The 12,651-nt window shown below is 46.2% G+C and overlaps 1 long non-coding RNA gene across 1 annotated transcript; it reads left to right on the top strand.

Moving 5' to 3' along the window:
• Positions 1 to 2,099: 2,099 nt before the first annotated feature.
• On the top strand, positions 2,100 to 5,001 carry LOC122548672 (uncharacterized). The gene is made up of 3 exons (XR_006311300.2): positions 2,100 to 2,195; positions 2,307 to 2,455; positions 4,818 to 5,001. It is a non-coding gene; the product is annotated as an uncharacterized LOC122548672 (long non-coding RNA).
• Positions 5,002 to 12,651: the final 7,650 nt, after the last annotated feature.

Below are 12,651 nucleotides of genomic sequence, written 5' to 3'. Positions count from 1 at the left end.
CTGGAAAAGCGCAGCAGGTCAGGCAGCATCTAAGGAGCAGGAGAAGAAGGGCTCATGCCCGAAACGTCGATTCTCCTGCTCCTTGGATGCTGCCTGACCTGCTGCGCTTTTCCAGCAACACATTTTCAGCTATAATTCAGCTGTACAGAACATTGGCGTGACCACTTCTGGACTACTATCTGCAGTATGGTCTCCATCTTAAGGAAGAAAATAAATGCATGGATGCATTTATAAGTGAACTAATCCCAGTTATGGAGCACTGTTTTCTGTGGATAGGCTGAACAGGCTAAGCTTGAGTTTAGAAGAAAAAGCAATGACCTGATTGAAACATTCAATAATGTGAGGGGCCATGACAGGGTAGATGGGAATATCAACAGCTAGGCATCACAACTTCAGAAATAGATGTTACCCATTTAAGACAGAGAAAAGTAGAAATACTTTATTTCTGAGTGTTTGGAACTATCCTTCTCAAAAGCTAGTGAAAATAATTTTAAGACAGAGGCAGATAATTCCTTACTAACTAATCAAATAGGCAGGAACATGCATTTAATATCAGATCAGTTCTGATCTTATTGAATAATAGAGCTAGGTTCAAGGGTCAAGTGGCCAACCTCTGCTCTTCATTCATTGTTCCTCTAAGGATTCCATGGCTGTTCTGTTTAATACTTTGTTGAAGTTCACCACCTTTCATAAACGTAACTGCATAGCAGGGAGAAATTAGAAACAATGGGGATATCCAAATGTAAGCACGTTCTGCAATATTTATATGAGAAAGACCCTAAGCTGCAGAGTATTTTCTGCAGTGATAGTTGTGTCAATAATGCATGAGCATTTATAAAATGGGGATCTGTTGTACTTCGACCTTCCAGTCAAGAAAATCAGATGATTCATATTGCTCTGTACAAAATTTGAAATAAACTATCTGGATGTGGTTAAAATTTGGAATGCATAACTGATTAGGTAGCATTTCTTTGCAAGCAAGATTTGGAAACAGAGAGTCCTCCTGCACAGGAAAAGGTAAATTCTGAGCTCAAGTCCAAGATTTTAAAATAAAATGGTGAACTGTGGATGCCTGTTGTTGTTCTCCAGGGAACCTGCGAGAGAATTAGACAACTTTTTCAAAGAGTGGCACGGTGGCTCACAGCACCAGCGGCCCAGGTTTGATTCTACCTTCGGCATCTGTTTTGACTTTGCACATTCTCCCTGTGTCTGTGTGGGTTTCCATCGGGTGCTCTGGTTTCCTTCCACAGTCCAAAGATGGCAGTTTAGGTGAATAAGCGATGGGGAATGAAGGGTTACAGGAATAGGGTAGGATGTGAGTTGAGTGAGTTTGGGTAGGAGGTACTTTGGAGGGTTGATATGGACTTGATAGGCTGAATTGAAAATGTGTTGCTGGAAAAGCTCAGCAGGTCAGGCAGCATCCAAGGAGCAGGAGAATCGACTTTTCGGGTATGAACCCTTCTTCAAGAGCTTCTCCTGAAGAAGGGCTCATGCCCGAAACGTCGATTCTTCTGCTCCTTGGATGCTTCCTGACCTGCTGCGCTTTTCCAGCAACACATTTTCAGCTCTGATCTCCAGCATCTGCAGTCCTCACTTTCTCCTTGATAGGCTGAATGGCCTGCTTCCACACTGTAGGGATTCTGTGAATTTCACAACAAATGCTTGAATCCCAAAGGCAATCCTAGGAGGTGTGGATGGTTGGTGGATCTAGAAGCTGCTAACAGGCTTGCTATAGAGCCAGGTAGATTGCCGTTATAGCATTTGAATTTTAGATTTTTGGCTTCTCTATTTTTTTGCTTTTTGTTTTATTTAATTTGTCATGCTTGTAGGCAGAAAGAAATACAGAATTTGCCAAGCATTCCAAATATTTATCACACTTGGACTGCTTATTTCAAAATATTCCATTTAACAAAACATTGTATTCTGAGATTACTCCAGTTGCTGTTGGTCAGCTTTGCACATCACAAGGCAAAAACAATTAATAATGACACGCTGCTTGTTTTGCCAAAAGCTGTTTATGTAAATAAGCTTCTTGAAATGGCACAGCATCATAGACCAAGGAACTTGTTTCCCTAATTTTTTTCCCAATGTTCCCATGCCAGGAACAAGAAAAATCAGGTATACTTGTCCCTCCTTATTGTTATCCAGGGACCTTTGATGGAAAATGAATATGTGGCAGATGTATGTAAAACAGGGTGAGGTTCATCTATGAATTGTAATTTCTTTGTCCTTTGAACAGCTTATTTATATTCATTATGCACACAGCTTTTTATTTGATATTCATCAGCTTTATGATCATTTTCTAGATTTGCCTGTTTGGTTAACTGCGACATTTTAATGACTACTCAATCGCAGAGGAACAACAATGAGATCTAAGGCTGTTGACATCTGACCGCAACAAAGTATGAAATATTCCCAAATCCGATTCTTGTAACTCATTTTGCTAATTTAGATGGTAAGCAAATAAAAAAGAATAAATGTTTAGATATACAAATAGCTGCGAACAAAACAAATTTGTTTTGTTTACAGCTAGCAGCATTTAGTATGCAATTTGTTATAAACCAGGATAAGCTTGTGGAGAGTCACAAGACTTATAAAGTGACTTTTATCCCTTCTCCACAGATGTTGCCTGTTCTGCTAAGTGGTTTACACAATTTTCTTTTTTTTTAGATTTTCTGTCTCTTTATGATTTTGCTTTTTGTTTTATTTGATATGCTTGCAGGGCGAAAGGAAGCATGATGTTGTTGTGGTTCTGTTCGCCGAGCTGGAAGTTTTTGTTGCAAACGTTTCGTCCCCTGGCTAGGCGACATCATCAGTGCTTGGGAGCCTCCTGCGAAGCGCTTCTTTGATGTTTCCTCCGGTGTTTATAGTGGTCTGTCCCTGCCGCTTCCGGTTGTCAGTTTCAGCTGTCCGCTGTAGTGGTTGGTCCTCCTAGCCAGGGGACGAAACGTTTGCAACAAAAACTTCCAGCTCGGCGAACAGAACCACAACAACGAGCACCCGAGCTACAAATCTTCGCACAAACTTTGAAGCATGATGTGTTATGCATTCCAAATATTTATCACATATAGTTTATTTCAAATGATTTTCTTTAACAATATGAACTTCCTGGCTTCCTTGACTTAAAGCATGTCAGATCACCTTTTCCAAATATTAATGCATTGCAGATATCACAATTATGGGATAGATACTGAAATGGTGAGTTTAGCACTTTATTTCCTCTTCGACTAGGTATGATTCAGGTTTTTTTGTTTAAACATTTATTTGTGCATATGTGAGACAGCATATATCTAAAATGGCATACAGTTCAAATTCTTGATTGCAAGAACAAAAATTTTATACTATTCTTACAGATAACAAGCTTCAATTGATTATTGCTACCAATAATCATTTCCAATCAAGATGTTACGCTTTACTCACTGCTATCTCTACCAAATCATATTTGTATTGTTCACAATCCACGGTAGTATACATGCATGATGTTAGACCACATTATTTGAAATAATACATGTGCTTATGTTATCCAATCATATCCTTACATAGAAACTTCTAAAATAAGTGCAGGAGTAGGCCATTCAGCCCTTTGAGCCTGCACCATTCAATATGACCATGGCTTATCATGCAATCTCAGTCTCCCATTCCCACCCGCTCCACAAATCCCATGATCCCTTTAGCTGCAAGGGCCATATCCAGCTCCCTCTTGAATATATCTAATGAATCGGCCCCAACAGCTTCCTGTGGGAGAGAATTCCACAGATACACAACTCTCTAAGTGAAGAGATCCTTCCTCATCTCAGTCCTGAAGAGCTTACCCCTTATTCTTAAAATGCGATCCCTAGTTCTGGACATTCCCAACATTGGGAACATTCTTTCCGCATCTAGTCTGTCCAGTCTCATCAGAATTTTATATGTTTCTATGAGATTACCCCCCTCATTTATCTAAATTCCAGTGAGTACAAGCCCAGTCAATCCAATCTTTTCTCATATGTCAATCCTGCCATTGCGGAGTCAGTCTGGTGAACCTTTGCTGGACTCCCTCAATAGCAAGAATGTTCTTCCTCAGACTAGGGGACTAAAACTGAACACAATACTCTGGATGTGACCTCACCAAGACCCTGTATAACTGTAACAATACATCCTTACTCCTATACTCATGTCCTCTCGCTATGAAGGCCAGCCTGCCATTAGCTTTCCTCACCACCTGCTGCACCTACATGCCAACCTTCAGTGACTGTTCAACCATGAAATCCAGGTCTCATTACACCTCACTTTTCCTAAACTGCCACCATTCAAATAATGATCTGCCTTCCTGTTTTGTGACCAAAGTGGATAACCTCACGCTTATTCACATTATAGTGGATTTGCTCACTCAGCCAACCTGTCCAAGTCACCCTGCAGCCTCTTAGCATCCTCCTCACAGCACACACTGCTATCCAGCTCAGTGTTGTCTGCAGATTTGGAGATATTGCATTCAATTCCTTCATCCAAATTGTTGATGTATATCATGAATGTACAGCTGAGGTCCCAGCACTCAACCCTGTGGCATCCCACTCATCACTACCTGCAACTCTAAAAAGGATCCGTTTGTTCCAACTCTGCTTCTTGTCTACCAACCAGTTCTCTATCCATGTCAATATGTTACCTCTGATACCATGAGCTTTAATTTTCCTTACTAATCTCTTGTGTGGAAACTTGTCAAAATCCGTTTGAAAGTCCTGATACGCAACATCTACTGATTCACCCTTGTGAATCATCCTAGCTGCAGTACGTAATTTGTGATTACCAGTAAACTTGCACTGTCTATTTTTCCCTTTCAGATGCTCTGCAGCTAGAAGTCCTACAAATATAATCACAGAACTTTAATGTTGCTACCCTATGAGAGTCACAGAGTCAAAGAGATCTACAGTATAGCAAAAGTCTGTTCAACTCAACCTGCCTGCATCCTGTCAGAAATAACCACTAAATTATTTGAATCCCAATATCCAGATTTTCTTTTGTGATCCTTTTCAAGGGTTTCTCACTGTTATGCATTAAAAGTTGTGAACTTGCTCAAGATGTTCTGCTGTTCATCTGTCTTGACTTCAGTACACCAGCAATGGAATCCCACAAATAAATAACATTCCGTTTTTCCTGGTTTCTGTTGATTTCCATGCTCAATATTTCTTATGTTAGAAAATTGGAAAAACCTTTGTCACATTAGTCATAGAGTCACAGAGTCATAGAGATGTACAACACGGAAACAGACCCTTCGGTCCAATCCGTCCATGCCGACCAGATATCCCAAAGCAATCTAGTCCCACCTGCCAGCACTCGGCCCATATCCCTCCAAACCCTTCCTATTCAGGGACCCATCCAAATGCCTCTTAAATGTTGCAATTGTACTAGCCTCCACCACTTCCTCTGACAGATCATTCCATACATGTACCACCCTCTGCATGAAAATGTTGCCCCGTAGGACTCTTTTATATCATTCCCCTCTCACCCTTAACCTATGCCCTCTAGTTCTGGACTCCCCGACCCCAGGGAAAAGACTTTGCCTATTTACCCTATCCATGACCTTCATAATTTTGTAAACCTCTATAAGGTCACCCCTCAGCCTTCGACACTCCAGGGAAAACAGCCCCAACCTGTTCAGCCTCTCCCTATAGCTCAAATCCTCCAACCCTGGCAACATCCTTGTAAATATTTTCTGAACCATTTCAAGTTTCACGACTTCTTTCCAAAAGGATGGAGATCAGAACTGCACACAATATTCCAACAGTCGCCACACCAATGTCCTGTACAGCCGCAACATGACCTCCCAACTCCTGTACACAATACTCGGGCCAATAAAGGAAAGCATACCAAATGCCTTCTTCACTATCTTATCTACCTGTGACTTCACTTTCAAGGAGCTATGAACCTGCAATCCAAGGTTTCTTTGTTCAGCAACAATCCCTAAGAGCTTACCATCAAGTGTATAAGTCCTGCAAAGCATGGCATTCCCAAAATGCGTATAAATAAATTGTATGGGATGGATTTTTGTGAGGTCATTGTGATTTCATCTAAACATATGAATACAACCATGAGGGAAAGAAAGGACTTCGTAGGTGAGGACATGAGTTGGTATGAATTGGCATGGATAAGGCAGGAGGAGTGTTGAATACAGCAGGAGGAGTATTGGATAGGGCAGGAAGAGTGTTGAAGAGGGCAGGAGGAATGTTGGAGAGAGCAGGAAGATTGTTGGAAAGAGCAGGAGGAGTGTTGGATAGAGCAGGAGGAATATTGGATAGGGCAGGAGGAGTGTTGGATAGAGCAAGAGGAAAGTTGGATAGGGCAGGAGGAGTGTTGGATAGGGCAGGAGGTGTATTGGATAGAGCAGGAGGAGTGTTGGATAGTGCAGGAAAGTATTGGAGAGTGGACGAGGTGTATTGAATAGTGCAGCAGGAGTGTTGGATACAGCAGGAGGAGTGTTGGATAGGGCAGGAAGATTGTTGGATAGGGCAGTAGGAGAATTGAATAGTGCAGAAGGAGTGTTGGATAGAGCAGGATGAGTTTTGGATAGGGAAGGAGGAGTATTGGATAGGGCAGGAGGTGTATTGGATAGGGCAGGAGGAGTGTTGGATAGAGCAGGAGGAGTGTTGGATAGTGCAGGAGGAGTGTTGGATAGAGCAGGAGGAGTGTTGGATAGTGCAGGAGGAGTGTTGGATAGAGCAGGAGGAGTGTTGGATAGAGCAGGAGGAGTGTTGGATAGTGCAGGAGGAGTGTTGGATAGTGCAGGAGGAGTGTTGGATAGAGCAGGAGGAGTGTTGGACAGGGCAGGAGGAGTGTTGGATAGTGCAGGAGGAGTATTGGATAGTGCAGGAGGAGTGTTGGATAGAGCAGGAGGAGTGTTGGATAGTGCAGGAGGAGTGTTGGAGAGATCAGGAAGAGTGTTGGAGAGAGCAGGACGAGTATTGAAGAGGGCAGGAGGAATGTTGGATAGAGTAGGAGGAAGGTTGGATAGGGCAGTAGGAGTGTTGGAGAGATCAGGAAGAGTGTTGGAGAGAGCAGGACGAGTATTGAAGAGGGCAGGAGGAATGTTGGAGAGAGCAGGAAGATTGTTGGATAGGGCAGTAGGAGTATTGAATAGTGCAGGAGGAGTGTTGGATAGAGCAGGACGAGTTTTGCATAGGGCACGAGTAGTATTGGTTAGGGCAGGAGGAGTGTTCGATAGTGCAGGATGAGTGTTGGATAGGGCAGGAGGTGTATTGAATACAGCAGGAGTACTGTTGGATACAGCAGGAGGAGTGTTGTTTAGGACAGGAGGAGTGTTGGAGAGGGCAGGAGGAGTGTTGGATAGGGCAGGAGGAGTGTTGGATAGGACAGGAGGAGTGTTGGAGAGGGCAGGAGGAGTATTGGATAGGGCAGGAGGAGTGTTGGAGAGGGCAGGAGGAGTGTTGGATAGGACAGGAGGAGTGTTGTTTAGGACAGGAGGAGTGCTAGATAAGGCAGGAGGAGTATTGGACAGAGCCGGAGAAGTGTTGGATAGAGCAGGAGGAGTGTTGTTAGAGCAGCAGGAATGTTGGATAGAGCAGGAGGAGTATTGGATAGTGCAGGAGGAGTGTTGGATACAGCAGGACGAGTTTTGCATAGGGCACGAGTAGTATTGGTTAGGGCAGGAGGAGTGTTCGATAGTGCAGGATGAGTGTTGGATAGGGCAGGAGGTGTATTGAATACAGCAGGAGTACTGTTGGATACAGCAGGAGGAGTGTTGTTTAGGACAGGAGGAGTGTTGGAGAGGGCAGGAGGAGTGTTGGATAGGGCAGGAGGAGTGTTGGATAGGACAGGAGGAGTGTTGGAGAGGGCAGGAGGAGTATTGGATAGGGCAGGAGGAGTGTTGGAGAGGGCAGGAGGAGTGTTGGATAGGACAGGAGGAGTGTTGTTTAGGACAGGAGGAGTGCTAGATAAGGCAGGAGGAGTATTGGACAGAGCCGGAGAAGTGTTGGATAGAGCAGGAGGAGTGTTGTTAGAGCAGCAGGAATGTTGGATAGAGCAGGAGGAGTATTGGATAGTGCAGGAGGAGTGTTGGATACAGCAGGAGGACAGTTGGAAAGAGCAAGAGGAGTGTTGGATAGAGCAGGAGGCGTGTTGGCTAGGGCAGGAGGAATGTTGGATAGAGCAGGAGTCGTGTTGGCTAGGACAGATGGATTGTTGGATAGAGCAGGAGGAATATTGGATAGGGCAGGAGGAGTGTTGGATAGAGCAAGAGGAAAGTTGGATAGGGCAGGAGGAGTGTTGGATAGAGCAGGAGGAGTATTGGATAGAGCAGGAGGAGTATTGGATAGTGCAGGAGGAGTGTTGGATAGAGCAGGAAGAGTGTTGGATAGTGCAGGAGGAGTGTTGGAGAGATCAGGAAGAGTGTTGGATAGAGCAGGACGAGTTTTGCATAGGGCACGAGTAGTATTGGTTAGGGCAGGAGGAGTGTTCGATAGTGCAGGATGAGTGTTGGATAGGGCAGGAGGTGTATTGAATACAGCAGGAGTACTGTTGGATACAGCAGGAGGAGTGTTGTTTAGGACAGGAGGAGTGTTGGAGAGGGCAGGAGGAGTGTTGGATAGGGCAGGAGGAGTGTTGGATAGGACAGGAGGAGTGTTGGAGAGGGCAGGAGGAGTATTGGATAGGGCAGGAGGAGTGTTGGAGAGGGCAGGAGGAGTGTTGGATAGGACAGGAGGAGTGTTGATTAGGACAGGAGGAGTGCTAGATAAGGCAGGAGGAGTATTGGACAGAGCCGGAGAAGTGTTGGATAGAGCAGGAGGAGTGTTGTTAGAGCAGCAGGAATGTTGGATAGAGCAGGAGGAGTATTGGATAGTGCAGGAGGAGTGTTGGATACAGCAGGAGGACAGTTGGAAAGAGCAGGAGGAGTGTTGGATAGAGCAGGAGGCGTGTTGGCTAGGGCAGGAGGAATGTTGGATAGAGCAGGAGTCGTGTTGGCTAGGACAGATGGATTGTTGGATAGAGCAGGAGGAATATTGGATAGGGCAGGAGGAGTGTTGGATAGAGCAAGAGGAAAGTTGGATAGGGCAGGAGGAGTGTTGGATAGAGCAGGAGGAGTATTGGATAGAGCAGGAGGAGTGTTGGATAGTGCAGGAGGAGTGTTGGTTAGTGCAGGAGGAGTATTGGAGAGTGGACGAGGTGTATTGAATAGTGCAGCAGGAGTGTTGGATACAGCGGGAGGAGTGTTGGATAGGGCAGGAAGATTGTTGGATAGGGCAGGAGGAGTGTTGGATAGTGCAGTAGGAGAATTGAATAGTGCAGAAGGAGTGTTGGATAGGGCAGGAGGAGTATTGGATAGGGCAGGAGGAGTGTTGGATAGAGCAGGAGGAGTGTTGGATAGTGCAGGAGGAGTATTGGAGAGTGGACGAGGTGTATTGAATAGTGCAGCAGGAGTGTTGGATACAGCGGGAGGAGTGTTGGATAGGGCAGGAGGAGTGTTGGAGAGATCAGGAAGAGTGTTGGAGAGAGCAGGATGAGTTTTGGATAGGGAAGGAGGATTATTGGATAGGGCAGGAGGTGTATTGGATAGAGCAGGAGGAGTATTGGATAGTGCAGGAGGAGTGTTGGATAGAGCAGGAGGAGTGTTGGATAGTGCAGGAGGAGTGTTGGAGAGATCAGGAAGAGTGTTGGAGAGAGCAGGACGAGTATTGAAGAGGGCAGGAGGAATGTTGGATAGAGTAGGAGGAATGTTGGATAGGGCAGTAGGAGTGTTGGAGAGATCAGGAAGAGTGTTGGAGAGAGCAGGACGAGTATTGAAGAGGGCAGGAGGAATGTTGGAGAGAGCAGGAAGATTGTTGGATAGGGCAGTAGGAGTATTGAATAGTGCAGGAGGAGTGTTGGATAGAGCAGGAGTAGTATTGGTTAGGGCAGGAGGAGTGTTCGATAGTGCAGGATGAGTGTTGGATAGGGCAGGAGGTGTATTGAATACAGCAGGAGTACTGTTGGATACAGCAGGAGGAGTGTTGTTTAGGACAGGAGGAGTGTTGGAGAGGGCAGGAGGAGTGTTGGATAGGGCAGGAGGAGTGTTGGATAGGACAGGAGGAGTGTTGGAGAGGGCAGGAGGAGTGTTGTAGAGGGCAGGAGGAGTGTTGGAGAGGGCAGGAGGAGTGTTGGATAGGACAGGAGGAGTGTTGTTTAGGACAGGAGGAGTGCTAGATAAGGCAGGAGGAGTATTGGACAGAGCCGGAGAAGTGTTGGATAGAGCAGGAGGAGTGTTGTTAGAGCAGCAGGAATGTTGGATAGAGCAGGAGGAGTATTGGATAGTGCAGGAGGAGTGTTGGATACAGCAGGAGGACAGTTGGAAAGAGCAGGAGGAGTGTTGGATAGAGCAGGAGGCGTGTTGGCTAGGGCAGGAGGAGTGTTGGATAGAGCAGGAGTCGTGTTGGCTAGGACAGATGGATTGTTGGATAGAGCAGGAGGAATATTGGATAGGGCAGGAGGAGTGTTGGATAGAGCAAGAGGAAAGTTGGATAGGGCAGGAGGAGTGTTGGATAGAGCAGGAGGAGTATTGGATAGAGCAGGAGGAGTGTTGGATAGTGCAGGAGGAGTGTTGGATAGTGCAGGAGGAGTATTGGAGAGTGGACGAGGTGTATTGAATAGTGCAGCAGGAGTGTTGGATACAGCGGGAGGAGTGTTGGATAGGGCAGGAAGATTGTTGGATAGGGCAGGAGGAGTGTTGGATAGTGCAGTAGGAGAATTGAATAGTGCAGAAGGAGTGTTGGATAGGGCAGGAGGAGTATTGGATAGGGCAGCAGGAGTGTTGGATAGAGCAGGAGGAGTGTTGGATAGTGCAGGAGGAGTATTGGAGAGTGGACGAGGTGTATTGAATAGTGCAGCAGGAGTGTTGGATACAGCGGGAGGAGTGTTGGATAGGGCAGGAAGATTGTTGGATAGGGCAGGAGGAGTGTTGGATAGTGCAGTAGGAGAATTGAATAGTGCAGAAGGAGTGTTGGATTGGGCAGGAGGAGTATTGGATAGGGCAGGAGGAGTATTGTATAGGGCAAGAGGAGTATTGCTTAGGGCAGGAGGAATGTTGGATAGAGCAGGAGGACTGTTGGATAGAGCTGGAGTCGTGTTGGCTAGGGCAGGTGGATTGTTGGATAGAGCAAGAGGAAAGTTGGACAGGGCAGGAGGAGTGTTGGATAGTGCAGGAGGAGTTTTGGATAGTGCAGGAGGAGTGTTGTATAGGGCAGTAGGAGTATTGAATAGTGCATGAGGAGTGTTGCATAGAGCAGGAGGAGTGTTGGATAGGGCAGGAGGAGTATTGGATAGGGCAGGAGTAGTATTGCTTAGGGCAGGAGGAGTGTTCGATAGAGCAGGATGAGTGTTGGATAGGGCAGGGAGAGTGTTGGATAGGGCAGGAGGAGTGCTGGAGAGGGCAGGAGGACAGTTGGAAAGAGCAGGAGGAGTGTTGGATAGGGCAAGAGGAGTGTTGTTCGAGCAGCAGGAATGTTGGATAGAGCAGGAGGAGTATTGGATAGTGCAGGAGGAGTGTTGGATACAGCAGGAGGACAGTTGGAAAGAGCAGGAGGAGTGTTGGATAGAGCAGGAGGCGTGTTGGCTAGGGCAGGAGGAATGTTGGATAGAGCAGGAGTCGTGTTGGCTAGGACAGATGGATTGTTGGATAGAGCAGGAGGAATATTGGATAGGGCAGGAGGAGTGTTGGATAGAGCAAGAGGAAAGTTGGATAGGGCAGGAGGAGTGTTGGATAGTGCAGGAGGAGTTTTGGATAGTGCAGGAGGAGTGTTGTATAGGGCAGTAGGAGTATTGAATAGTGCATGAGGAGTGTTGGATAGGGCAGGAGGAGTATTGGATAGGGCAGGAGTAGTATTGCTTAGGGCAGGAGGAGTGTTCGATAGAGCAGGATGAGTGTTGGAGAGGCGCAGGGAGTGTGTTGGATAGAGCAAGAGGACTGTTGGATAGAGCAGGAGGAATGTTGGATAGAGCAAGAGGAAAGTTGGATAGGGCAGGAGGAGTTTTGGATAGTGCAGGAGGAGTGTTGTATAGGGCACTAGGAGTATTGAATAGTGCATGAGGACAGTTGGAAAGAGCAGGAGGAGTGTTGGATAGGACAGGAGGAGTATTGGATAGGGCAGGAGTAGTATTGGATAGAGCCGGTGAAGTGTTGGATAGAGCAGTAGGAGTGCTGGAGAGGCGCAGGGAGTGTGTTGGATAGGGCAGGAGGAGTATTGGATAGAGCCGGTGAAGTGTTGGATAGAGCAGGAGGAGTGCTGGATACAGCAGGAGGACAGTTGGAAAGAGCAGGAGGAATGTTGGATAGGGCAGGAGGAGTATTGGATAGGGCAGGAGGAGTGTTGGATAGAGCAGGAGGAAAGTTGGATATGGCAGGAGGAGTATTGGATAGGGCAGGAGGAGTTTTGGATAGGGCAGGAGGAGTGTTGGATAGAGCAGGAGTCGTGTTGGCTAGGACAGATGGATTGTTGGATAGAGCAGGAGGAATATTGGATAGGGCAGGAGGAGTGTTGGATAGAGCAAGAGGAAAGTTGGATAGGGCAGGAGGAGTGTTGGATAGAGCAGGAGGAGTATTGGATAGAGCAGGAGGAGTATTGGATAGTGCAGGAGGAGTGTTGGATAGAGCAGGAGGAGTGTTGGATAGTGCAGGAGGAGTGTTGGAGA

Source organism: Chiloscyllium plagiosum, unplaced genomic scaffold (genome assembly GCF_037043375.1).
Source record: "Chiloscyllium plagiosum isolate Xiang-an unplaced genomic scaffold, Cpla_swu_hap1 HiC_scaffold_3, whole genome shotgun sequence".
In the NCBI taxonomy this organism is placed as follows: Eukaryota; Metazoa; Chordata; class Chondrichthyes; order Orectolobiformes; family Hemiscylliidae; genus Chiloscyllium; species Chiloscyllium plagiosum.
The sequence above is the reverse complement of the archived record's forward strand: the minus strand, read 5'-3'. Positions and strand labels throughout refer to the sequence as shown.